This window comes from Syngnathus typhle, linkage group LG4, assembly GCF_033458585.1.
Source record: "Syngnathus typhle isolate RoL2023-S1 ecotype Sweden linkage group LG4, RoL_Styp_1.0, whole genome shotgun sequence".
Classification (NCBI taxonomy): Eukaryota; Metazoa; Chordata; class Actinopteri; order Syngnathiformes; family Syngnathidae; genus Syngnathus; species Syngnathus typhle.
The window spans coordinates 6890736-6914922 of NC_083741.1; the positions used below are offsets into that span (position 1 = coordinate 6890736).

General features: G+C 44.0%; 6 non-coding genes across 6 annotated transcripts; 3 read left to right on the forward strand and 3 right to left on the reverse strand.

Moving 5' to 3' along the window:
- The first annotated feature begins 771 nt into the window (after window positions 1-771).
- Window positions 772-853, forward strand: trnal-aag (transfer RNA leucine (anticodon AAG)). Its single transcript has one exon. It is a non-coding gene; the product is annotated as a tRNA-Leu (tRNA).
- A 1149-nt stretch (window positions 854-2002) lies between these two features.
- On the reverse strand, window positions 2003-2074 carry trnam-cau (transfer RNA methionine (anticodon CAU)). Its single transcript has one exon. It is a non-coding gene; the product is annotated as a tRNA-Met (tRNA).
- A 4580-nt stretch (window positions 2075-6654) lies between these two features.
- On the forward strand, window positions 6655-6736 carry trnal-aag (transfer RNA leucine (anticodon AAG)). Its single transcript has one exon. It is a non-coding gene; the product is annotated as a tRNA-Leu (tRNA).
- Window positions 6737-7868: 1132 nt separating this feature from the next.
- trnam-cau (transfer RNA methionine (anticodon CAU)) lies at window positions 7869-7940 on the reverse strand. The gene has a single exon. It is a non-coding gene; the product is annotated as a tRNA-Met (tRNA).
- Window positions 7941-14488: 6548 nt separating this feature from the next.
- Window positions 14489-14560, reverse strand: trnam-cau (transfer RNA methionine (anticodon CAU)). Its single transcript has one exon. It is a non-coding gene; the product is annotated as a tRNA-Met (tRNA).
- A 1538-nt stretch (window positions 14561-16098) lies between these two features.
- Window positions 16099-16180, forward strand: trnal-uag (transfer RNA leucine (anticodon UAG)). Its single transcript has one exon. It is a non-coding gene; the product is annotated as a tRNA-Leu (tRNA).
- Window positions 16181-24187: the final 8007 nt, after the last annotated feature.

Here is a 24187-nt window from a genome sequence, read left to right on the forward strand (position 1 = left end):
AAAGAAATAAAGAGGAAAAGAGAGAACACTGCTGGGAGGCAGCCACTTACGGCGCCATACCGAAAAAAAAAAAAAAAAAAAAAATTGTTAGGGTTTGCAGAATATCTTCATCGTATGATTATGTTGGAATGTAACCTGTAATAATTTAACTAGCTTGTCCTGTCTTAACAAAAGTAGTAGACCAAAGTGCTAAGATCTTTTCAACTTATTGACTAGCTGCAGAGGAAGCAATCAAAGTTGCTTTGTTTACAGAACGTCGTAAAAGGTCCCCTGCTATGCTTTGATCAGCAGGGGACCGTCTTCACCCTATCCTGTGTGTTCCCACACCCCCACTTTCAACCCCACTCGGTTTCTCTCAATAAATAAGCACCTGACGAGGCCTGAGTCAGACTTCATTCGACCATTGCTGTAAGCACAGCGACGAGTGAACTCTCCGCCTGCAGGTGTCTAAAATGACTTGCTTGACTCCTGTGTGGTTCTTGCAAAATAAGTTATAGTGAGCACCACCCTAACAATCAACAAGGCGGTGTAGGACAGCACTAATTTGGGTGCTGTGTGGGGAAACTAGCTATGTATCTTCCGATTTCAAAGTTTTAATCTTCTGATTGTCACTCATATTGTTTCGCATCTGTTGTGTACACGCTTCATTACATTATGAACAAAGCTCCGTCGGCCAGCACTAACCTGGATGCTGGTGAAGAAACCAACTAGGTATCCTCCAATTTCACGTCTTAATAGAATGATCAACAAATGGAGAAACTGCAGAAGGTCGGTAGTGTGGCCGAGCGGTCTAAGGCGCTGGATTAAGGCTCCAATCTCTCATGAGGCGTGGGTTCAAATCCCACCACTGCCACTTATGCATCAATTCAGGTGTTTTCTTCTTGCCCAACTTCTGTCAGTGCAGCTGTGTAAAGTATCAGGACTCAGAAGTGGTAGCCTCTGCTATCCTCTACGCTGTGGTCTGTTGGGCTCCGAGCAGCACAGAGAGGGATAGGAAGAGGCTCAACAAACTGGTTAAGAGGGCGAGCTCTGTGGTGGGCTGCCCTCTTGACACTGTTGAGGAGGTGGGCGAGAGGAGGGTGCTAGCCAGGCTAGCATCCATCAGGAACAACCCCTCTCACCCACTGCATCTGACTTTGGAGAACTTGAGCAGCCCCTTCAGTCAGACACTCAGACTCCCCCCGTGTAAGAAGGAACGCTACCGCAGCTCCTTCATCCCCACCGCAATTAGGCTGTACAATGACAACCTGTAAACACATCCTTCTGTGCAATACTTTTCCCCGTAACGTGCAATTCTTAACCCCAATGTGCAATTTAAGCCCAATGTGCAATATCCTCTGCCACACAATGCATGGATCTATTTCACTTCAATAACCCTTTTTGTCACTTCTTTTTGTTATTAGCATTACTAAACTTCATACTCTTCATACACTTTACGACACTTTACCACTATTTTATCTTCTTTTTGTAAATATTCATAGCTTATATTTTTAGTTTTACTACAATTGCTGTTATTTTTCCATATTTTTCTTTTTATATTGTATTCTATTTTTTATGCCGGAGGACTACGGTCCAGAAGTCTCTTTTTGCACCTTTATCCCCCAACTTGTACCTTCCTGTGAATCGAGCTGTTGTTACATGCAGTTTCTCACAGGTGAGATTAATAAAGTTCCTCTTATCTTATCTTAACAGATGTAGAAACTGCAGAAGGTCTTTTAAATGATTTTTTAATTTGGAAAAAAAACTCCGCGATATAGTGAACCCGCGATAAACGAAATGTGAAGTAGCGAGGGATCACTGTAATAGGTAAGGACATTGTGTATTTGGACTGAGAATGGTGAAATAAGTCACATACATGCCTCACAATCTGTATGCATTGAGGATGAATCAACCTCCACGCAGCACAGCCAACGTGTGGAAAATATTACCCGCACAGCATTTCTTCTCAAAAGCATGACTTAAGAGAATGTCCAAAGCTTTGTAAACGCCACTAAGGTCCAAATAGCAGAGGATGGTTTCGATCCATCGACCTCTGGGTTATGGGCCCAGCACGCTTCCGCTGCGCCACTCTGCTGCAAAGCAAAGGTTATTCATGATGTCCTCCAATTGGCAAACAAGCACTCGGTTCCAGGCGTCATTAGTTTATGATCAAAGCTCAGTCGGGCAGCACTAACCTGGATGCTATCATATGCTATGGTTTAAAAAACAACTAGTCCCTGATCTAACAATAAAGTCAAGTCAAGTTTATTTATACAGCCCTAAATCACAAGTAGTCTCAGAGGGCTTCACACATACAAAAGAAATTGACAATTATTCTCAAAGCATCCCCTGATCTTAAGCTCCCATCTTAAAGATGAGTCTAATATATTCTATAATGGATTAAAATATAAAAATATTAAAATTGTATAAATATATTATGTTTTTAAGATTGAGTTCACTGTAAAATGTTTCTGAAGAAATTTTTGAAGGATCAAGCCATTGTGAGTCTCAAATACGGATTGAGGGGGGGCCCGGTGATCCGCGTCCAGGCGAGGGAAAACCAAATCCAATTTTGTTTCTTATCATTAGGGGTTTTTGTGAGCCGTGCTTTATCTGGCCCCTCACCTAGGACCCTTTTGCCATGGGTGACCCTACTAGACACTTCTGTGCTCGACACGGATTGTCCATACTGAACACCATGTTCAAACACAAGGGTGTCCATGTGTGCACTTGGGACCAATATACCCTAGGCCGCAGTTCGAAGATCGACTTTGTAGTCGTGTCATCGGATTTGCGGCCGCATGTTTTGGACACTCGGGTGAAGAGAGGTGCGGAGCTGTCAACTGATCACCACCTGGTGGTGGGTTGGCTCCGATAGTGGGGGAAGATGCCGGTCTGACCTGTGGTAAGGGATGACGTCAAGCTGAAGAAGGAGTCCTATCGGGCCACTTTGGCCTGTGGGACTCCAGAGGCAGCCGACAGGTACGGGATGGCCAAGCGGAACGCGGCTTCGGCGGTTGCTGAGGCAAAAACCCGGGCGTGGGAGGAGTTTGGCGAGGCCATGGAGAATGACTTCCGGACGGCTTCGAGGAAATTCTGGTCCACCATCCGACGTCTCAGGCGGGGGAAGCAGTGCACTGTCAACACTGTTTACAGTGGAGATGGCGTGCTGCTGACCTTGACTCGGGACGTCGCGAGTCGGTGGTCAGAATACTTCCAGAGGACCTCCTAATTCCACCGACATGCCTTCCATTGTGGAAGCAGGGCCTGGAGACTCTGAGGTGGACTCTCCAATCTCTGGGCTTAAAGTCAATGAGGTAGTTAAAAAACCTCTCGGGTGCAAGGCCCCAGGGGTGGATGAGATCAGAGTTTTTTTTAAAGGCTCTGGATGTTGTGGGGCTGTCATGGCTGACATGCCTCTACAGCATTGCATGGACATCGGGGACGATGCCTCTGGATTGGCAGACTGGGGTGGTGGTTCCCCTCTCCAAGAAGGGGGACCGGAGGCTGTGTTCCAACTACAGAGGAATCACACTCCTCAGCCTCCCTGGTAAGGTCTATTCAGGGGTGCTGGAAAGGAGGGTCCATCGGGAGGTCGAATCTCGGATTCAGGAGGAGCAGTGTGGTTTTCGTCCTGGCCGTGGAACGGTGGACCAGCTCTATACCCTCGGCAGGATCATCGAGGGTGCATGGGATTAGCTCAACCAGTCCACATGTGTTTTGTGGACTTGGAGAAGGCGTTCGACAGTGTCCCTTGGGAAGTTCTGTGGAGGGTGCTTCGGGAGTACGGGATGCCGAACCAAGTGATAAGGGCGGTTCAGTCCCTGTATCATCGATGCCAGAGTTGGTCCGCATTTCTGGCATTAAGTCGGATTCCTTCCCAGTGACGGTTGGACTCCGCCAATGCTGCCCTTTGTCACCAATCCTGTTCATAACTTTTATGGACAGAATTTCTAGGCGCAGCCGAGGTGTTGAGAGTGTCCGGTTTGGGGACCTCAGCATTGCATCTCTGCTTTTTGCATACGACGTGGTGCTGTTGGCTTCTTCAAGCGGTGATCTCCAGCTCTCACTGGAGCGGTTCGCAGCCGAGTGTGAAGCGGTCGGGATGAGGATCAGCACCTCCAAATCTGAGTCCATGGTCCTCAGTCGGAAAAGGGTAGAATGCCCTCTTTGTATTGGGGATCCTGCCCCAAGTGGAGGAGTTCAAGCATCTTGGGGTCTTGTTCACGAGTGAGGGCAGGATGGAGCGTGAGATCGACAGGTGGATCGGTGCATCGTCGGCTGTAATGCGGACTCGGTACCGGTGCAGTAGAGCCACTGCTCCTACACATTGAGAGGAGCCAGATGAGGTGGCTCTGCACGTGGATGGATGGATGGATGGATGGATGGATGGATGGATGGATGGATGGATGGATGGATGGATGGATGGACAGTTAGTAACCATCCCTGCATTTCAAATTTGTAGCAATTGGACAAAATATTTAGCCAAGTTTGTTTGACCCTAAAATATTCGCTTTTAACAATAATGACCGACTCACATGTCGTCATGTTAGTCACATGACTAAGTCTTGCAATTATCTTCTCCAGCAGTATTGACAAAAGGGTAGAAAATGATTTATTCAGCAAGCGGTTATGCAAGTTCTCCAACTTAAAATGATAAGAGAGTTCTGTCATTTTTATCATAGGTAGCTACACTTCAACTGTGAGAGTGAATGTGAAGAAAAAACACAGAAATCACATTGTAGGATTTTATTTGTAAATTATGGTAGAAAATGAGTATTTGTTTCAATAATACAAGTTTAATTCAAGACTTTGTAAAATGAACTTTTTGAGCAATGACAGAGGTCAATCGTTGTTTGTAGTAATTTGGGCCATTCCTCCATTCTTCAAGACTTTTGGGGCTGTCGCTGGGCAACACAGGTTTTCAGAGGCGTAGCCAAGCCGGGGCGAGCCGGGGCAGCGCCCCGGTTAGGACTCCCTGCGCCCCGGTTGAAAAAAATCGAGCTTTTTCGATTCTTCACTTTCATGCCGTTTTTTTCTTTCGGTCTTGCGTGAACGTGCTTGCGCTATTCTATGTGCGCGATGTTATCCATTCACCGTTTGCCTCCCGGACCCGGATGTTGTTTTACCGATCAGCGAACGGCGTGGGTGATGTTCGATTTTTTTTCCTGTGGGCGCGCGCCCCTACTGGAAAAATTCCTGGCTACGCCTCTGCAGGCTTTCATTTCCCTCCACCGATTTTCTCTGGGGTTGAAGTCTCAAGACTGGCAAGGCCACTCCAGATCTTCGAGATGCTTCTTACCGAGCATTTGGCGTGGATGCAGATGAGGTGAGAAGTCTATCTGTACGGGCAACGACCGACACTTAAGTTCAACAAAGATTGAAAAAAAGTGTTGTTCCTGATCCTTGGTGTTTATATGACTATGGCTTCTGCATTTAAAATTGAAGTTGAGGATTCTAGGTATGTAGTGTGGCCGAGCGGTTTAAAGCACTGAATTAAGCCTTCAGTCTCTCATGAGGAGACATATTCCATGTGAAACCTAATTGACGTGGAGTGGTGGTGATTTCATGGGGAAAGTTCAGCTGTGCAGCGGAGACACCAGCCCTCATGTTCCTTGCCTGGAACTGGAACAGGAGGGCTGGTGTCTCCGCTTCTCTCCCCTTTCCTCACAAACCTAACAGGGAGCTGTTTGGCTGCAGACTGGTTGTTGGAACTCTTTTCTGCTGGTCTCGAGAACTTCGGCCAGCTTCGTCAGGACTGGCGCCGTCTATAGCGTGCCTGTGTCAGTGCTCTTTTGCAGCCTGACAGTAGTTGCTGTAGGCTTGCGTTAGGTGCGCCGCACAAGGGAGAGCTCCCTTCCTTGCCAAATCACTGGCGGAGCTTTCTGTGGATAAGTTGACCTGATCAGAAAGCTGTCTGGCTTGCGGCATCTTCCACAGGTAAGCCCAGCTGAGAGGTCTCCCCTTCCCAAGTGGTCCATCTCCTTTGGCGACCCTGTGACACGGCCTTGATGGTGGACTGCTCCTGCTTTGATCTTGAAACCTCTTCCACAACCAAGCTTTTCGTTCCCTCTTTGTGGCCTTGGACCAGAGTCGTGGAGGCTCTTCCCAGCCAAGCCCCACTCTCCTTTCTTGCACCTTGCCAATTATTTCCTGATGTTGAAGCCTGCCGATAGCACCACAAGTGCAATTCTCACAGTACGATCTGAGGATTATTTTAACTCAAGAACGAACCTGACCTTCTCCTGCTTGTAGCTCAAGATTATGGACTGGATCGGCAGTTGCAGCGCGGTTGCCTCGAACAAGCCCGTTTCAGAGAAGCCTTTCGGTAAACCGAGCCGTTTCCCAATGTAGGAGTTGGCTTCGTATGTCCAGCCTGTTCGTTGTTGAGGATGGAATGTTTCTTCTTTGTTACATTATCAACAAGGCGGTGTAGGACAGCACTAATTTGGGTGCTGTGTGGGGAAACTAGCTATGTGTCTTCCGATTTCAAAGTTTTAATCTTCTGATTGTCACTCATATTGTTTCGCATCTGTTGTGTACAGGCTTCATTACATTATGAACAAAGCTCCGTCGGCCAGCACTAACCTGGATGCTGGTGAAGAAACCAACTAGGTATCTTCCAATTTCACGTCTTAATAGAATGATCAACAAATGTAGAAACTGCAGAAGGTCGGTAGTGTGGCCGAGCGGTCTAAGGCGCTGGATTAAGGCTCCAGTCTCTCATGAGGCGTGGGTTCAAATCCCACCACTGCCACTTATGCATCAATTCAGGTGTTTTCTTCTTGCCCAACTCCTGTCAGTGCAGCTGTGTAAAGTATCAGGACTCAGAAGTGGTAACCTCTGCTATCCTCTACGCTGTGGTCTGTAGGGCTCCGAGCAGCACAGAGAGGGATAAACAAACTGTTTAAGAGGGCGAGCTCTGTGGTGGGCTGCCCTCTTGACACTGTTGAGGAGGTGGGCGAGAGGAGGGTGCTAGCCAGGCTAGCATCCATCAGGAACAACCCCTCTCACCCACTGCATCTGACCTTGGAGAACTTGAGCAGCCCCTTCAGTCAGAGACTCAGACTCCCCCCATGTAAGAAGGAACGCTACCGCAGCTCCTTTATCCCCACCGCAATTAGGCTGTACAATGACAACCTGTAAACACATCCTTCTGTGCAATACTTTTCTCCGTAACGTGCAATTCTTAACCCCAATGTGCAATTTAAGCCCAATGTGCAATATCCTCTGCCACACAATGCATGGATCTATTTCACTTCGATAACCCGTGCACTATTTCTTTTTGTTATTAGCATTACTAAACTTCATACTCTTCATACACTTTACGACACTTTACCACTATTTTATCTTCTTTTTGTAAATATTAATAGCTTATATTTTTAGTTTTACTACAATTGCTGTTATTTTTCCATATTTTTCTTTTTATATTGTATTCTATTTTTTATGCCGGAGGACTACGGTCCAGAAGTCTCTTTTTGCACCTTTATCCCCCAACTTGTACCTTCCTGTAAATCGAGCTGTTGTTTCATGCAGTTTCTCACACGTGAGATTAATAAAGTTCCTCTTATCTTAACAGGTGTAGAAACTGCAGAAGGTCTTTTAAATGATTTTTTAATTTGGAAAAAAAACTCCGCGATATAGTGAACCCGCGATAAACGAAATGCGAAGTAGCGAGGGATCACTGTAATAGGTAAGGACATTGTGTATTTGGACTGAGAATGGTGAAAGAAGTCACATACATGCCTCGCAATCTGTATGCATTGAGGATGGATCAACCTCCACGCAGCACAGCCAACGTGTGGAAAATATTATCCCCACAGCACTTCTTCTCAAAAGTATGACTTAAGAGAATGTCCAAAGGTTTGCAAACTTCACTAAGGTCCAAATAGCAGAGGATGGTTTCGATCCATCGACCTCTGGGTTATGGGCCCAGCACGCTTCCGCTGCGCCACTCTGCTGCATAACACAGGTTACTCATGATGTCCTCCAATTGGCAAACAAGCATTCGGTTCCAGGCTTTATTAGTTTATGATCAAAGCTCAGTCGGGCAGCATTAACCTGGATGCTATCATCATCATAATCGGCATCACAGTCTCGAAAGACCATAGATTTCTTGTGTCTGGAGGTTAGATGTTCTTTGCACAGCGTCTGCTGTGGCTGGTGAGTCCTATCCGTGAGAGGCAGATACGGCCACAGATGTTACAGATGTGGGCCAGACCCGGTGGAGGTGGGGGCATGGTGGCTTGCTGCCTCCTCAATTTCCTTTTCGTTCTCGGTGTTGAGCCAGGGTGATTTCGTAGGTCTGCAGCCCGTTTTGGAGAGCCTGTTGCCATTTGTGACGATCCTGGGCGACGTCTTCCCAGATGGCTGGGTTGATGTTGAAGGATTTGAGGTCTTGTTTGCAGACATCCTTGTAGCGGAGCAGTGGGCGGCCTACTTGCCTTTTGCCTGATTTTAGCTCTGCATATAAGATGTCCTTTGGCATACGACCATCTTCCATCCGACGGACATGGCCCAGCCAACGGAGACGCCGCTGCTTCAGCAGGGAGAGCATAGTGGGGAGCTGTGCACTCTCCAGGACTGCACTGTCTGTGATCCTGTCCCGCCAGGTGATGCCCAGTATGCGTCTCAGGCAACGCAGATGGAAAGAGTTTAGCCTTCTCTCTTGATGTGCATAAAGAGTCCAGGCTTCGCTGCCATACAAGAGTCTACTGACGACACAGGCCCTGTACACTTGCACCTTTGTATGGATGGTGAGCTTGCTGTTCTGCCATACTCTGGGTGGCAGTGTGCAGACTACCACCTCTGATCGGCAGCCATGCAGTTGCACGTACTGGGGCCGGTTAGTGAGGTAGTCAATGGTCCAGTCAGTGAGGTGATGGTCCACTCCAGTGTCTAGCAGCTTCACTCGTAGCAGGGCCGGCGAGATGGTGTTGAAGGCACTGGAGAAGTCAAAGAACATGACCCTCACAGCGCTGCCGGCGGACTCCAGGTGGGTGAGCGTCCGCTGCAGCAGGTACATGACGGCGTCTTCCACTCCAATGCCAATCTTGTAGGCAAACTGCAGCGGATCCAGAGTGGGGCTCACCACGGAGCGGAGGTGGCTGAGGACCAGGCGTTCCATCACCTTCATGATGTGGGAAGTGAGGGCGACGGGTCTGAAGTGGGCCGGTTCCTTGGCGTGCAGTGTTTTGGGAACTGGGACGATGGAGGATGTCTTCCATGCGCTAGGCACCTTCGCCAGGCTGAGGCTCAGGTTGAGGAGGTGGCACAGAACATGGCAGAGATCATCAGCACATGTCCGTAGCAGCCTGGGGGAGATGCCATCCGGTCCCGGGGCCTTTCTCTGTTTCAGCTTCCCCAGCTCTCTCCTCACCTGAGCAGGAGTGAAGGAGAGGGGAGGGGGCTGAGATGATTGATCATTCTATTAAGACGTGAAATTGGAGGATAGTTCACCAGCATCCAGGTTAGTGCTGGCCGACGAAGCTTTGTTCACATAGCTAGTTTCCCCACACAGCACCCAAATTAGTGCTGTCCTACACCGCCTTGTTGATAATGTAACAAAGAAGAAACATTCCATCCTCAACAGCGAACAGGCTGGACATACTAAGCCAACTCCTACATTCGGAAATGGCTCGGTTTACCGAAAGGCTTCTCTGAAACGGGCTTGTTCGGGGCAACCGCGCTGCAACTGCCGATCCAGTCCATAATCTTGGGCTACAAGCAGGAGAAGGTCAGGTTCGTTCTTGAGTTAAAAGAATCGTCAGATCGTACTGTGAGAATTGCACTTGTGGTGCTATCGGCAGGCTTCAACATCAGGAAATAATTGGCAAGGTGCAAGAAAGGAGAGTGGGGCTTGGCCGGGAAGAGCCTCCACGACTCTGGTCCAAGGCCACAAAGAGGGAACGAAAAGCGAAAAATGTTGTGTAGAAGACTGAAACATGTTGAAGGTGAACATGATGAAGGGGGCAACGGCAAAGTTGGCCTGCCCTTTGAGAAGGTGAAACTGATAAGCATGCCTGCGCTCGCGCGTTGTCGCGGGGCCATTGCTATGCTCGTGTGGGCGGTGGGCCGGCATCATGGTCGTTGCAGGAAATGGCCAGCCTGTGACCAATCAACATTGATGCTGCGCCCCCCCTCGCACGAGAGGTGCTGTGGCTGCAGGCGAAGCAGGGAAAGTGTGAGTTTCTCAGAGAATGTTTGAATATTTGAAGCAGGGTGATGCTTAAGGAAGATGTGACAATATTTGCATGAAGGATAAAAGGCACTGATGAGAAAACAAAAGTATAACCAAAACGTCAAAACAGAGGATGACGTTTGCGCAGCGTTGTTTGTTTGTATTGTTTGTGAGCTGTGTCTCTGCTGTAAGTTTTTGTGTTGTCTGTGTGCTGTCAATGTTATGTGTTAAAATTGGCTAATGTAGGTGCACAAAAGAATTTGTTAGACTGTAGTCTATATCATTTGCACCGCAAAACAAAAGCGATTTTGTGAATATAAGAAGAAAAAAAAAAGGCAAGCAATTTTTTTTTGTGGGCAGAAACTGGTCCACACTGCATTAATGCCTAGCCCTGATGAAACAAAATTTGAAAGATGGAAAGAACTTGCTTTCTGGAATTGGATGAAGCAAAATTATTAAATAACATTTCAAAGCTAAATTTAGAAGAAATAGTCGATTGGTTGTGTCAAGACTACACAATTTTTTACATTTGAGAATAAGAGAGTGATTGAGTTAGTTAAAGTTAAGAAACAACAACAATTGACTATTATATTAATTTACTGGCGGTTACTTTGTTGTTTTTTACCTTTATCTTGATTGGTTTGACACCTGGAGGAGGAAAGATTAGGATGTGGAACACGGGTTGAGACAACCAGTTACACACGCAAAACATGTGTGCACTGGGACACTGAGAAGCATTTTGTAAGGTGTGTCAATCTAAATGAAGATGAAATCATATGTAGTAATACAACACTTTACTACATATGGATTTTCTAAATCGTACAATTGAGTAAAATAAAACATACTTTTTGATTTTTGTTCAAATTACTAAGATTCTTGTGATAAACGATGAGAAACTAATTGAAAAAAAAAAACTACAAGAAACTACAACTAAGCTAGTTGTGGAAGCAGTCCAATTGCCACGACAAATAGCTATATGCACGTGTGCAGGGCACGCACAAGACTGATAAGGTGTCAAGAGGTAACAAGCTTGCAGACGGAACCGCATAGCTGCGGTGCAAAAGACGCTTCAAATGTTATACACACAAGAAGCGGATTGAAGTACTGGAATTTTTTTTTGTTTGAAGATGTGCAGCGACAAAGTCCATAGACTGAAACTCAATTATGGACGAAAAGTGGGGCATGAGTGGAGAATGGTGTCTATAAATGACCAGAAGACTGACCTATCCTACAAAAAACCTATACAAATGGGCGGCAATATTGAGCCATGGTTGTATGTCACATGGCTCAAGAGGAGGGATAGTGGGGCAGGTCAGTCAGCTTTATACAACATACGGATTTTATTCATATTCAAAACATTTTCAAAATAAGAATAAAATAAAAAATAAAATAAAACAATTGTAGAGCTTGTTTAACATGTGCTAAACACAATCCACAGGGTTATAATGCCTGGTCATAATAGATGCATTCTCAAAATGGTTTGATTTGATTTAAACAAAAACACTGAATGCCTTAACAGTGGCAAAAACGTTATGTGAAAATAATAATAATAATAATACCGAGATATGGGTTTTTGAAAATTAATTCTCGTGACAGAACTGGTATAAAGTGTGAAAATGTGCATGGGAAAAATGGAAGATCATGGACAAAATGTTTAGACCTGGTCAAACTGTACATAAATATTACAAGTACTGTGGGTTTAACCCCGTATGAAAAATTGTTTGGGCGACAATATAGATTACCATGTTTTAAAACCAAGTGGGAAACTAAGGATGATTCAAATTTGGCATTTACATTTTATATTTATAATTAATATTTTAAAGGCAAAAAGCACAAAGCACGTTCTCATTAAGAGCATTGAAAACAAAACGCTGGTGTTCTTCCAAGGGGGAAGGGCCACATTGAATATTGATAATTACATCAACTGCCATTAAAATAGCAGAAAGGTCAGTTGAGGTAGTCCTTGCAAATTACAAAAGGGTAATTTCTTTTGAGGTAACGTTCAATCGGGAAAAAGTGACCCAAAGGGAGCCTTACCTCTTAGAGAAATGCCGGGAACAAGAAAATGGAACAATGACGTTATTGCATGTAAGGTGGCTATCTTTGTTGCCACTTTGTTAACTTCAGCAATATGGTATTTGTGGGAACTAAGCCATAATCAGTAGGGGAGAGATGAGTGAACAACTTATATTGATCACTCCAAAATTTTTTTTTAATTATGCTGCATTGTAGCAATTTAAAAGATCAATTTGACCTTTGCAGGATGATCTGCTGTGTCAGATCTGGACTGCCATGAGAGTATGATGTTTATATGTATACTTTGTCAACAACCGCTGTAGATGTTAAAGAATGGGATGAATATATCTAAAGTGAATGTGGATAATTTGTTTCAGGTAACTAGTATAAGAATAAACTGCTAAACGAAACAATTGATTGCTAATGGCAAAACAAGCTGTAAAAAAAAAGCTGGTAAAAACCAAAATATCTTTGAATTTGACAGCCGACGATGATCTGACCGAAATTGATGCAATTGGTATTCCCGGAGGAGTGCCGGATAAGTGTAAGCTGGTGAATCAGATAGCTGGTTTTGAATCCACCCTGTGTTGGTGGTGTACTCTTAACAAAAATGTTGACAGGATCAACTACATCCATTACAACGTGCAGAGGCTCGGAAATTGGACCGAGGCGGGTTTCAGGGCGGTCCACTCCCAACTGGCCGCGACTTCCCTCATGGCTTTCCAGAACCGAATGGCCCTTGACATGCTACTCTCAAAAGAGGGTGGTTTCTGCGCCATGTTTGGTGAGCAATGCTGCACATTTATTCCAAATGGTACTGCCGCTGATGGAAGCCTGTCCCAGGCCCTTGAGGGCCTGAGGACCTTGAATGGGAAAATGAAGGAACACAGTGGAGTGAACACGGAGGTTTGGAACGACTGGCTAAACGTGTTCGTACAGTACCGTACCCTGGTTTCCTCGGTCCTAGTCTCCCTTGCCGTTTTTTCTGCTGTTTTGACCTTGTGTGGATGTTGTTGTATTCCGTGTCTACGGTCTCTAATTAACAGGTTAATTACAACTGCTATCTCTCCAGCAACTGAGACTTTTCCGTTGCTCCAAGGGGAAGACTTTGCGACTGACGAGGGTTGTCGCTCTTGCGATGGCCCCATCAGTGAAGCTCCTGTGGTAAACCTGTCCGATTTGTTTCCGACTCTGACATTGATTATTAAGGTTCGATCTCCTCCCGGGTTTAAATTTGTTCTTATGAATTGTGATCCTACGGCTGAAAATCTTTTTGAAATGGCCGCTTTTAGGTGATAAGATGGTCTCTGAGAACTTATGATAAACAGGAGGGAATTGTTAGAAAAATGTATATATATGTTATCATGCGTTCTCTAATCAATGCCTTACCGCAATATTACTGCAATATATGCTTGCTGTTTGGCCTTGCTGTTTTTATGATGTACCACAGAAGGACAGTTCCTTTCTAACAAAGACCACTTTGTTAGACAACATGCCTCATTGCTGTCCTGCACCCCAGATGAACCTCCAAGTGACCATTAAAGTCAGGGTTTCCCAACTATCTTGATCGTAGGATTAGGTTGGAATGTATATAACCAGGAATAAATAACTTAGCTTGTTGCATCCTACACAATGTCGTAAAACTTCCCTTGCTATGTTTTAACTAGAGGTCAAAGGTTTTTTCTTCTGTATCCAGTCCACTCAAACTCCTCTTCCCAGATGTTCTTATCAGTATGTAAACACCTAGTGATTTTTGCTTACGAGACAAAGCCCACATGCTTTCCTCCTCCCCTTTGAGTGGCTTATGTCTCACACTGTGGGTAGGGCAAATCCAAATAAAAAGAGCGGGAGTGCCTACAGATATTCAGTGTGTGTAGAGATTGTATTAAGCTATCTGTACTGCACTCCTCGCGAGAAAAGACTTAATATTCTGTCTCACTTGTGGTTTGTTTGCTGTTGCTCTTCTTAATAGTTATTCAGTCAGCGAAATAAACCTGACACAGATGTAGAAACTGCAGAAGGTCTTTTAAATGATTTTTTAATTTGGAAAAAAAACTCCGCGATATAGTGAACCCGCGATAAACGAAATGCGAAGTAGCGAGGGATCACTGTAATAGGTAAGGACATTGTGTATTTGGACTGAGAATGGTGAAAGAAGTCACATACATGCCTCGCAATCTGTATGCATTGAGGATGGATCAACCTCCACGCAGCACAGCCAACGTGTGGAAAATATTATCCCCACAGCACTTCTTCTCAAAAGTATGACTTGAGAGAATGTCCAAAACTTTGCAAACTTCACTAAGGTCCAAATAGCAGAGGATGGTTTCGATCCATCGACCTCTGGGTTATGGGCCCAGCACGCTTCCGCTGCGCCACTCTGCTGCATAACGCAGTTTACTCATGATGTCCTCCAATTGGCAAACAAGCATTCGGTTCCAGGCTTCATTAGTTTATGATCAAAGCTCAGTCGGGCAGCACTAACCTGGATGCGATCATATGCTATGGTTTAAAAAACAACTAGTCCCTGATCTAACAATTAAGCAGTCTCAAAGGGCTTCACACATACAAAACAAATTGACAATTATTCTCAAAAGCATCCCCTGATCTTAAGCTCCCATTTTAAAGATGAGTCTAATATATTATATAATGGATTAAAATATAAAAATATTAAAATTGTATAAATATATTATGTTTTTAAGATTGAGTTCACTGTAAAATGTTTCTGAAGAGATTTTTGAAGGATCAAGCCATTGTGAGTCTCAAATACGGATTGAGGGGGGCCCCGGTGATCCGCGTCCAGGCGAGGGAAAACCAAATCCAATTTTGTTTCTTATCATTAGGAGTTTTTGTGAGCCGTGCTTTATCTGGCCCCTCACCTAGGACCCATTTGCCATGGGTGACCCTACTAGACACTTCTGTGCTCGACACGGATTGTCCATACTGAACACCATGAGGTGAGAAGTCTATCTGTACGGGCAACGACCGACACTTAAGTTCAACAAAGATTGAAAAAAAGTGTTGTTCTTGATCCTTGACTATGGCTTCTGCATTTTAAATTGAAGTTGAGGATTCTAGGTAGGTAGTGTGGCCGAGCGGTTTAAAGCACTGAATTAAGCCTTCAGTCTCTCATGAGGAGACATATTCCATGTGAAACCTAATTGATGTGGAGTGGTGGTGATTTCATGGGGAAAGTTCAGCTGTGCAGCGGAGACACCAGCCCTCATGTTCCAGTCCCTTGCCTGGAACTGGAACAGGAGGGCTGGTGTCTCTGCTTCTCTCCCCTTTCCTCACAAACCTAACAGGGAGCTGTTTGGCTGCAGACTGGTTGTTGGAACTCTTTTCTGCTGGTCTTGAGAACTTCGGCAAGCTTCGTCAGGACTGGCGTCGTCTATAGCGTGCCTGTGTCAGTGCTCTTTTGCAGCCTGACAGTAGGTGCTGTAGGCTTGCGTTAGGTGCGCTGCACAAGGGACAGCTCCCTTCCTGCCTTCTCCTGCTTTTAGTCCAAGGTTATGGACTGGATCGGCAGTTGCAGCGCGGTTGCCCCGAACAAGCCCGTGTCAGAGAAGCCTTTCGGTAAACCGAGGCATTTCCGAATGTAGGAGTTGGCTTAGTATGTCCAGCCTGTTCGTTGTTGAGGATGGAATGTTTCTTCTTTGTTACATTATCAACAAGGCGGTTTAGGACAGCACTAATTTGGGTGCTGTGTGGGGAAACTAGCTATGTGTCTTCCGATTTCAAAGTTTTAATCTTCTGATTGTCACTCATATTGTTTCGCATCTGTTGTGTACAGGCTTCATTACATAATGAACAAAGCTCCGTCGGCCAGCACTAACCTGGATGCTGGTGAAGAAACCAACTAGGTATCCTCCAATTTCACGTCTTAATAGAATGATCAATAAATGTAGAAACTGCGGAAGGTCGGTAGTGTGGCCGAGCGGTCTAAGGCGCTGGATTTAGGCTCCAGTCTCTCCTGAGGCGTGGGTTCAAATCCCACCACTGCCACTTATGCATCAATTCAGGTGTTTTCTTCTTGCCCAACTCCTGTCAGTGCAGCTGTGTAAAGTATCAGGACTCAGAAGTGGTAGCCTCTGCTATCCTCTACGCTGTGGTCTGTTGGGCTCCGAGCAGCACAGAGAGGGATAGGAAGAGGCTCAAGAAACTGGTTAAGAGGGCCAGCTCTGTGGTAGGCTGCCCTCTTGACACTGTTGAGGAGGTGGGCGAGAGGAGGGTGCTAGCCAGGCTAACATCCATCAGGAACAACCCCTCTCACCCACTGCATCTGACCTTGGAGAACTTGAGCAGCCCGTTCAGTCAGAGACTCAGACTCCCCCCGTGTAAGAAGGAACGCTACCGCAGCTCCTTCATCCCCACCGCAATTAGGCTGTACAATGACAACCTGTAAACACATCCTTCTGTGCAATACTTTTCCCCGTAACGTGCAATTCTTAACCCCAATGTGCAATTTAAGCCCAATGTTGCAATATCCTCTGCCACACAATGCATGGATCTATTTCACTTCGATAACCCGTGCACTATTTCTTTTTGTTATTAGCATTACTAAACTTCATACTCTTCATACACTTTACGACACTTTACCACTATTTTATCTTCTTTTTGTAAATATTCATAGCTTATATTTTTAGTTTTACTACAATTGCTGTTATTTTTCCATATTTTTCTTTTTATATTGTATTCTATTTTTTATGCCGGAGGACTACGGTCCAGAAGTCTCTTTTTGCACCTTTATCCCCTAACTTGTACCTTCCTGTAAATCGAGCTGTTGTTACATGCAGTTTCTCACACGTGAGATTAATAAAGTTCCTCTTATCTTATTTTAACAGATTGTTAGAAAAATGTATATATATGTTATCATGCGTTTTCTAATCAATTCCTTACCGCAATATTACTGCAATATATGCTTGCTGTTTGGCCTTGCTGTTTTTATGATGTACCACAGAAGGACAGTTCCTTTCTAACAAAGACCACTTTGTTAGACAACATGCCTCATTGCTGTCCTGCACCCCAGATGAACCTCCAAGTGACCATTAAAGTCAGGGTTTCCCAACTATCTTGATCGTAGGATTAGGTTGGAATGTATATAACCAGTAATAAATAACTTAGCTTGTTGCATCCTACACAATGTCGTAAAACTTCCCTTGCTATGTTTTAACTAGAGGTCAAAGGTTTTTTCTTCTGTATCCAGTCCACTCAAACTCTTCCCAGATGTTCTTATCAGTATGTAAACACCTAGTGATTTTTGCTTACGAGACAAAGCCCACATGCTTTCCTCCTCCCCTTTTAGTGGCTTATGTCTCACACTGTGGGTAGGGCAAATCCAAATAAAAAGAGCGGGAGTGCCTACAGATATTCAGTGTGTGTAGAGATTGTATTAAGCTATCTGTACTGCACTCCTCGCGAGAAAAGACTTAATATACTGTCTCACTTGTGGTTTGTTTGCTGTTGCTCTTCTTAATAGTTATTCAGTCAGCGAAATAAACCTGACACAGATGTAGAAACTGCAGAAGGTCTTTTAAATGATTTTTTAATTTGGAAAAAAAACTCCGCGATATAGGGAACCCGCGATAAACGAAATGCGAAGTAGCGAGGGATCACTGTAATAGGTAAGGACATTGTGTATTTGGACTGAGAATGGTGAAAGAAGTCACATACATGCCTCGCAATCTGTATGCATTGAGGATGGATCAACCTCCACGCAGCACAGCCAACGTGTGGAAAATATGATCCCCACAGCACTTCTTCTCAAAAGTATGACTTAAGAGAATGTTTGCAAATTCACTAAGGTCCAAATTGCAGAGGATGGTTTCGATCCATCGACCTCTGGGTTATGGGCCCAGCACGCTTCCGCTGCGCCACTCTGCTGCATAACACAATTTACTCATGATGTCCTCCAATCGGCAAACAAGCATTCGGTTCCAGGCTTCATTAGTTTATGATCAAAGCTCAGTCGGGCAGCACTAACCTCGATGCTATCATATGCTATGGTTTAAAAAACAACTAGTCCCTGATCTAACAATTAAGTCAAGTCAAGTTTATTTATATAGCCCTAAATCACAAGCAGTCTCAAAGGGCTTCACACATACAAAACAAATTGACAATTATTCTCAAAGCATCCCCTGATCTTAAGCTCCCATTTTAAAGTTGAGTTTAATATATTATATAATGGGTTAAAATATAAAAATTGTATAAATATATTATGTTTTTAAGATTGAGTTCACTGTAAAATGTTTCTGAAGAGATTTTTGAAGGATCAAGCCATTGTGAGTCTCAAATACGGATTGAGGGGGGCCCCGGTGATCCGCGTCCAGGCGAGGGAAAACCAAATCCAATTTTGTTTCTTATCATTAGGGGTTTTTGTGAGCCGGGCTTTATCTGGCCCCTCACCTAGGACCCTTTTGCCATGGGTGACCCTACTAGACACTTCTGTGCTCGACACGGATTGTCCATACTGAACACCATGTTCAAACATAAGGGTGTCCCTGTGTGCACTTGGCACCAAGACACCCTAGGCCGCAGTTCGAAGATTGATTTTGTAGTCGTGTCATCGGATTTGCGGCCGCATGTTTTGGACACTCGGGTGAAGAGAGGTGCGGAGCTGTCAACTGATCACCACCTGGTGGTGGGTTGGCTCCGATAGTGGGTATGCCAGCTTCAGTCACGAAGGGAAGACTAGAGTTCCTTTTACAGATGATTTTATTGATCTTCGCCAAAAATATCACCGTAGAACTAACAGAAATAGAAACAACAAAACCATTAGTTCGTACATACATACATATTACACAAATAAACACATTACACACGAATAAAGAGGAACGAACACACCACTTTGCCTGCTTGTGGCTAGGGCTGGGGTTAATCTTCTTGAAAGATGAGTCTTTATATGGATTTAAACACCAGCGTCGGAGTCCGCCATACACTTATACTGATCGCTACAGGACGGGAACCGGAAGTTCGAGCCAAAACTCACGTGACGTAGAACCCCAAATTTTAGACTAATTCTCTACAAAAAATAGAATATATTTACTAATATGGAGATAATAGTGCCATAAACAATGTACACAACTTAAACAATGTACAAACAAAATAACTCAAAATAATTAGTGTAAACCTACATCGATCGCAAGAGCGCCATCCACTGGAATCAGCGAACGCTTCATGCACAAACTTACATCATTTACACTCCCACCATCACACTCTGTGTGATTCTTTAACAATTAACACAAAATAAACTGATTAAACCATGTGGAAATGTCAAATATGTGCTGTGTCTTATTAGTCCTTAGCTTCAAGTAAAAGTATAGTCTTGTGTATTGGTCTTTCCAAAAATGATTTAGTTGTATGTGTTTTGTTATTATCGTGTGTGGTGTCACTAACAAGAAGTTTGACCTTCCTAACTTTGTTGTCAGCTCCTGGAAACACTTCTACCACTTTGGCTAGTTTCCATTGGTTTCTTGGTAGACAATCATCTTGTAGTAATACAATGTCATTTATTTTCATGTCTCTTCGAGTCTTGTTCCACTTTCTTCTCTGTTGTAGGTTCAACAGGTATTCCTTCCTCCACCTGGTCCAGAAAATGTTGGGCAAATATTGAACTCTTTTCCATCTTTTCTGCAGATAGAGATCTTCTTTGACAAATTCTCCAGGAGGGGGTGAAATTATTGTAGATTTCATTATCAATATGTGATTAGGCTTCAGTGGTTCAGGTTCCACAGGGTCGTTGATACATTCTGCACTCAGTGGTCTGCTATTAACAATTGCCATGGCTTCATACATAAAGGTTCTCGAGGATGAGGTGTCAAGCCTTTGAGCAGTTTGATCCAAAATGGACTTCAAAACATTTCTTATTGTCCTTATTTGTCTCTCCCAGACTCCTCCCATGTGACTTGAAGCAGGTGGGTTGAGAACAAATTTGCAACCTAAGTCTTTGAGCTTTTGTTTACTTGTTTCCATGAGGTTCTGAAACTCATTTTTTACCCACAAAACTAGTGCCTTGATCACAGTGCAGTTGACTTACATCGCCACGTATTACTATGAAGCAGCGTAGAGAATTGATGAAACAATCTGTACTGAGATCATCTAAGACTTCAATGTGAACAGCTCGTGAACACATGCAGGTGAGTAACAGTCCGTATCTTTTCATTTCTTTCTTTCCTTCCTTTATGTAAAATGTGTTAGGGTGGTGCTCACTCTAACTTATTTTGCAAGGACCACACTGGAGTCAAGCAAGTCATTTTAGACACCTGCAGGCGGAGAGTTCACTCGTCGCTGTGCTTACAGCGATGGTCGAATGAAGTCTGACTCAGGCCTCGTCAGGTGCTTATTTATTGAGAGAAACAGAGTGGGGTTGAAAGTGGGGGTTGAAAGTGGGGGTGTGGGAACACACAGGATAAGGTGAAGACGGTCCCCTTCTGATCAAAGCATAGCAGGGGACCTTTTACGACGTTCTGTAAACAAAGCAACTTTGATTGCTTCCTCTGCAGCTAGTCAATAAGTTGAAAAGATCTTAGCACTTTGGTAAACTAATTTTGTCTAGACAGGACAAACTAGTTAAATTATTACAGGTTACATTCCAACATAATCATACGATGAAGATATTCTCCAAACCCTAACAAAATGGTCCGAAACAATCCATACCAGTTGTAGAAACTGGATGTCCTCTCAGTTTAGATCTTTGAAGTTGAAGCTTTAATAACTTTCATTCACAGTTACAGGTAGTACAACATTGACTCCTCGCTCGTCCTGTTCAACTACGACTCTCGGTCCCACTGTTTAACGCCCTCTTAAAGGGGTAGCGTCTAATTATCACGACACTACACCAGTGTACACAAATGGAGGTGTAGCTTCCAACCTTTCTGGAGGTAGGTTTGCCATACTTTGTTCTTGATTACATCTTCGGAATTTTATGCATTTCACACATTTGTGAATGAATGATGACACACTACTACTGCAGCCAATAATCCATATTCCATTGGCCCGTATTTCATTAAGAGTTATTCCACGGCCTTGATGATGAATCTTTTCATGGAAATGCTTAATGAGTAAGTTTGACACATGGTGTTCCTTTGGAAGGATAGCAGGATGTTTGACATTTGGATGTAGTGATGCACCAGTTAGTCGTCCTCCTACTCTCAAGACATCTTACTTGTCAATGAAGGGACTTAACTTGTGAAGGTTAGTTTGTGCTGTCTGAACTTCACCCTTCCGTTTCAGTGACTTGATTTCTTTGCTGAATGCTTCATTTTGTACAGTTCGAATTATGAATTCTTCTGCATCCTTTCTCTCTTCCAAAGTACTCGTTTCATGTGACATTTTTGTCTTGCTCTTTACACACTTTGCCAAGCGTTTGTGTCTTGCTATGGCCCTTACCAATCTTTTCCAATCTGAAAGGTTTTGCATTCTTTTGATAAATGAATTCTCTTCTTTTGCTTCTACTTTGAAAACGTGTGACATTTTTAGTTCTGGGTCTTTACTGTCAATATCTTTGAATTTGTCTTGGTCTTTTGGAAGTTCCTTTTGCCATAGAAAATTCGGCCCAGTGAACCAATTTGATTCTTTGGGTTCCTTGGTCATAACTCCTCGAGACGCATGACCAGCGGGATTTTGTTCAGAGGGAACATATCGCCATTGACTTGGTTCAGTACTTGATCTGATTCTTTGAATGCGATTTGCTACAAATACATGGAATCGTCTTGCGTCACTGTTAATGTAACCAAGAACGACCTTGGAGTCAGTCCAAAAGTATTCTTGGAGGTCTTCAATCTCTAACTCTCTCTTCAGGAAGCAAGCTGTTCTTGTAGCCACTACCGCAGCAGAGAGCTCAAGCCTTGGAATTGTTGTCACTTTTGTTGGAGCAACTCTTGCCTTGCCCATCACAAGAGTACAGTGAACTTCTCCGGATGTGGTTACAGCTCTAAGGTATGAGCATACTCCATACCCCGAAGTACTAGCATCAGAAAAACTGTGCAATTGATACTGTTGAATGTCTTTGAATGTTGCAGGTACATAGCAACGTGGTATCTTTATTGAAAATAGGTTGACGAGGTCTTGTAGCCAGGCTTCCCAGTGCGGCTTAAGGTCATCTGGAAGCGGTTCATCCCAGTCTAACTTGTCTTGGCACATCCTTTGAAGAATTCTCCTTCCAACTAGAATGAAAGACGTGACAAATCCGAGAGGATCGAAAATTGAGGCTACTGTAGATAGAACTCCTCTTCTAGTGCAGGGATTGGTTGGCATGACGACTCTGAAGTGAAATGTGTCTGATGTTTAACACCACTGGACTCCTAAAACTCTTTCGAGTTTTTGTTCTCCAAAAGCTAGGTCCAAATCATTAGCTCCTCCTGAACATTCCTCTTTTGGGACAGAAGAGAGCACTTTCTTATTGTTACTGATGAACTTGTGTAAGTGTAACCTTCCAGAGTTACATAGGCCTCTTGCTTCTGTAACAAGCTGGATAGCTTCCTCTTCAGTATCAACGCTTGCCAACCCATCATCCACATAAAAATTACGTTGTATGAATTTAATGGCAGCTTGACTGAACTTTCCTTCACCTTGTGATGCTAGATGCTTGAGTCCGAAAGTTGCACATCCAGGTGAGGACGCTGCTCCGAATAGGTGAACTCTCATTCGGAACACTGTTGGTGGCTTGTCCATATTACCCTCCTCCCACCATAGGAATCTGAGGTAATCCTGGTCTTCAGCAACAACATGAAACTGGTGAAACATGCGCTCCACATCACACATAATTGCCACTTGTCCTTTTCTAAAGCGACACAGAACTCCAACGAGAGTGTTTGTGAGTTCAGAAGATGTTCATTAAGAGATGTGTTCTGGAACTTTGCTGAGCAATCAAAGACTACACGGATTTTACCTGGCTTTAGGTGATGATAGATGCCATGGTGAGGGATATACCAGGCTGGTTCTTTGTTTATCTCCGTTTCTGGCACTCTCTCAGCATCTCCTCTCTTTATTATGTCTTCCATGAATGCCACATAGTCTTTAAAATAGCTTTCATCTTTTCTCAGACGCTTCTCCAGACATTTCAGTCTATGATCTGCACATGGCCTATTGTTTGGTAGATTAGGTCTTTCATCTTTGAAAGGTAATGGTATTTCAAAATGTCCATTTCAAGCATGTCTTCTTGTGACATGGGATCTTCTTCAGTGGTCCTTTCAACAAAGTCCCTTTCAAGTACTTTAATTATATCAGCTGGAGAGATTACTTCCTTAACTTTGTTCCTGCTTACAAAATGTACTTCATCTTTAAGGTTGTGAAACTCAACAGCTGGCAGGACTTGTTTTACAGTAATGTGATGACTAACACCAATCTCGTCTTCAAATTCACACTCAGAATTACTGGAGCCAATGATGCTCCATCCTAGTATAGATTTCTGTCCAAATGGCTGATTTCTTTCTCCGGTCACAACTTCAATGGGCAATAAAGTCTGTGGGCAGTTAAAGCCAATTAGTAAGCCGACTTCACAATCGAGTTCTCATTTGCTAGATGTCTGAGGTGAGACCAGTTTTCTGCTGTCTTGCTTGTGGGAATATGAGATCTATTGGCAGGTATGTAGTCTCTAGTATAGGTTGGGGGCCATTTGATTCTTGCTTCAGAATTAATGCCTCTGACTTGTAAATTACTTAGCTTAGTACTGTGTACAGTCTTACTTTGGGATGTTATTGTGGAAATCTTGAGTTTGACAGGCTCAATCTTTGCATTTAACATCTCAGCTGTGTCCTTCAGAATGAAAGTAGTGTCACTTTGTGTATCAAGCAAGGCATAGACTAGTTTCTCTTGGTCTGGTTCATCCACAGTTGAAACATAAACTGGAATGACTGAAGAGGTACAACCTTTTGATCTTTGTTGCACGACTCTATTGGCTGTCACTTGCCTTGACTTCATCTCTTGTAGATCTGACTTTCTTCTCTGGTTCTTGATTCTCTTTGATCCCTTCCTGGTTTGCTTGTGATCTTTGTTCTTTGTCTTTTTTCTGTC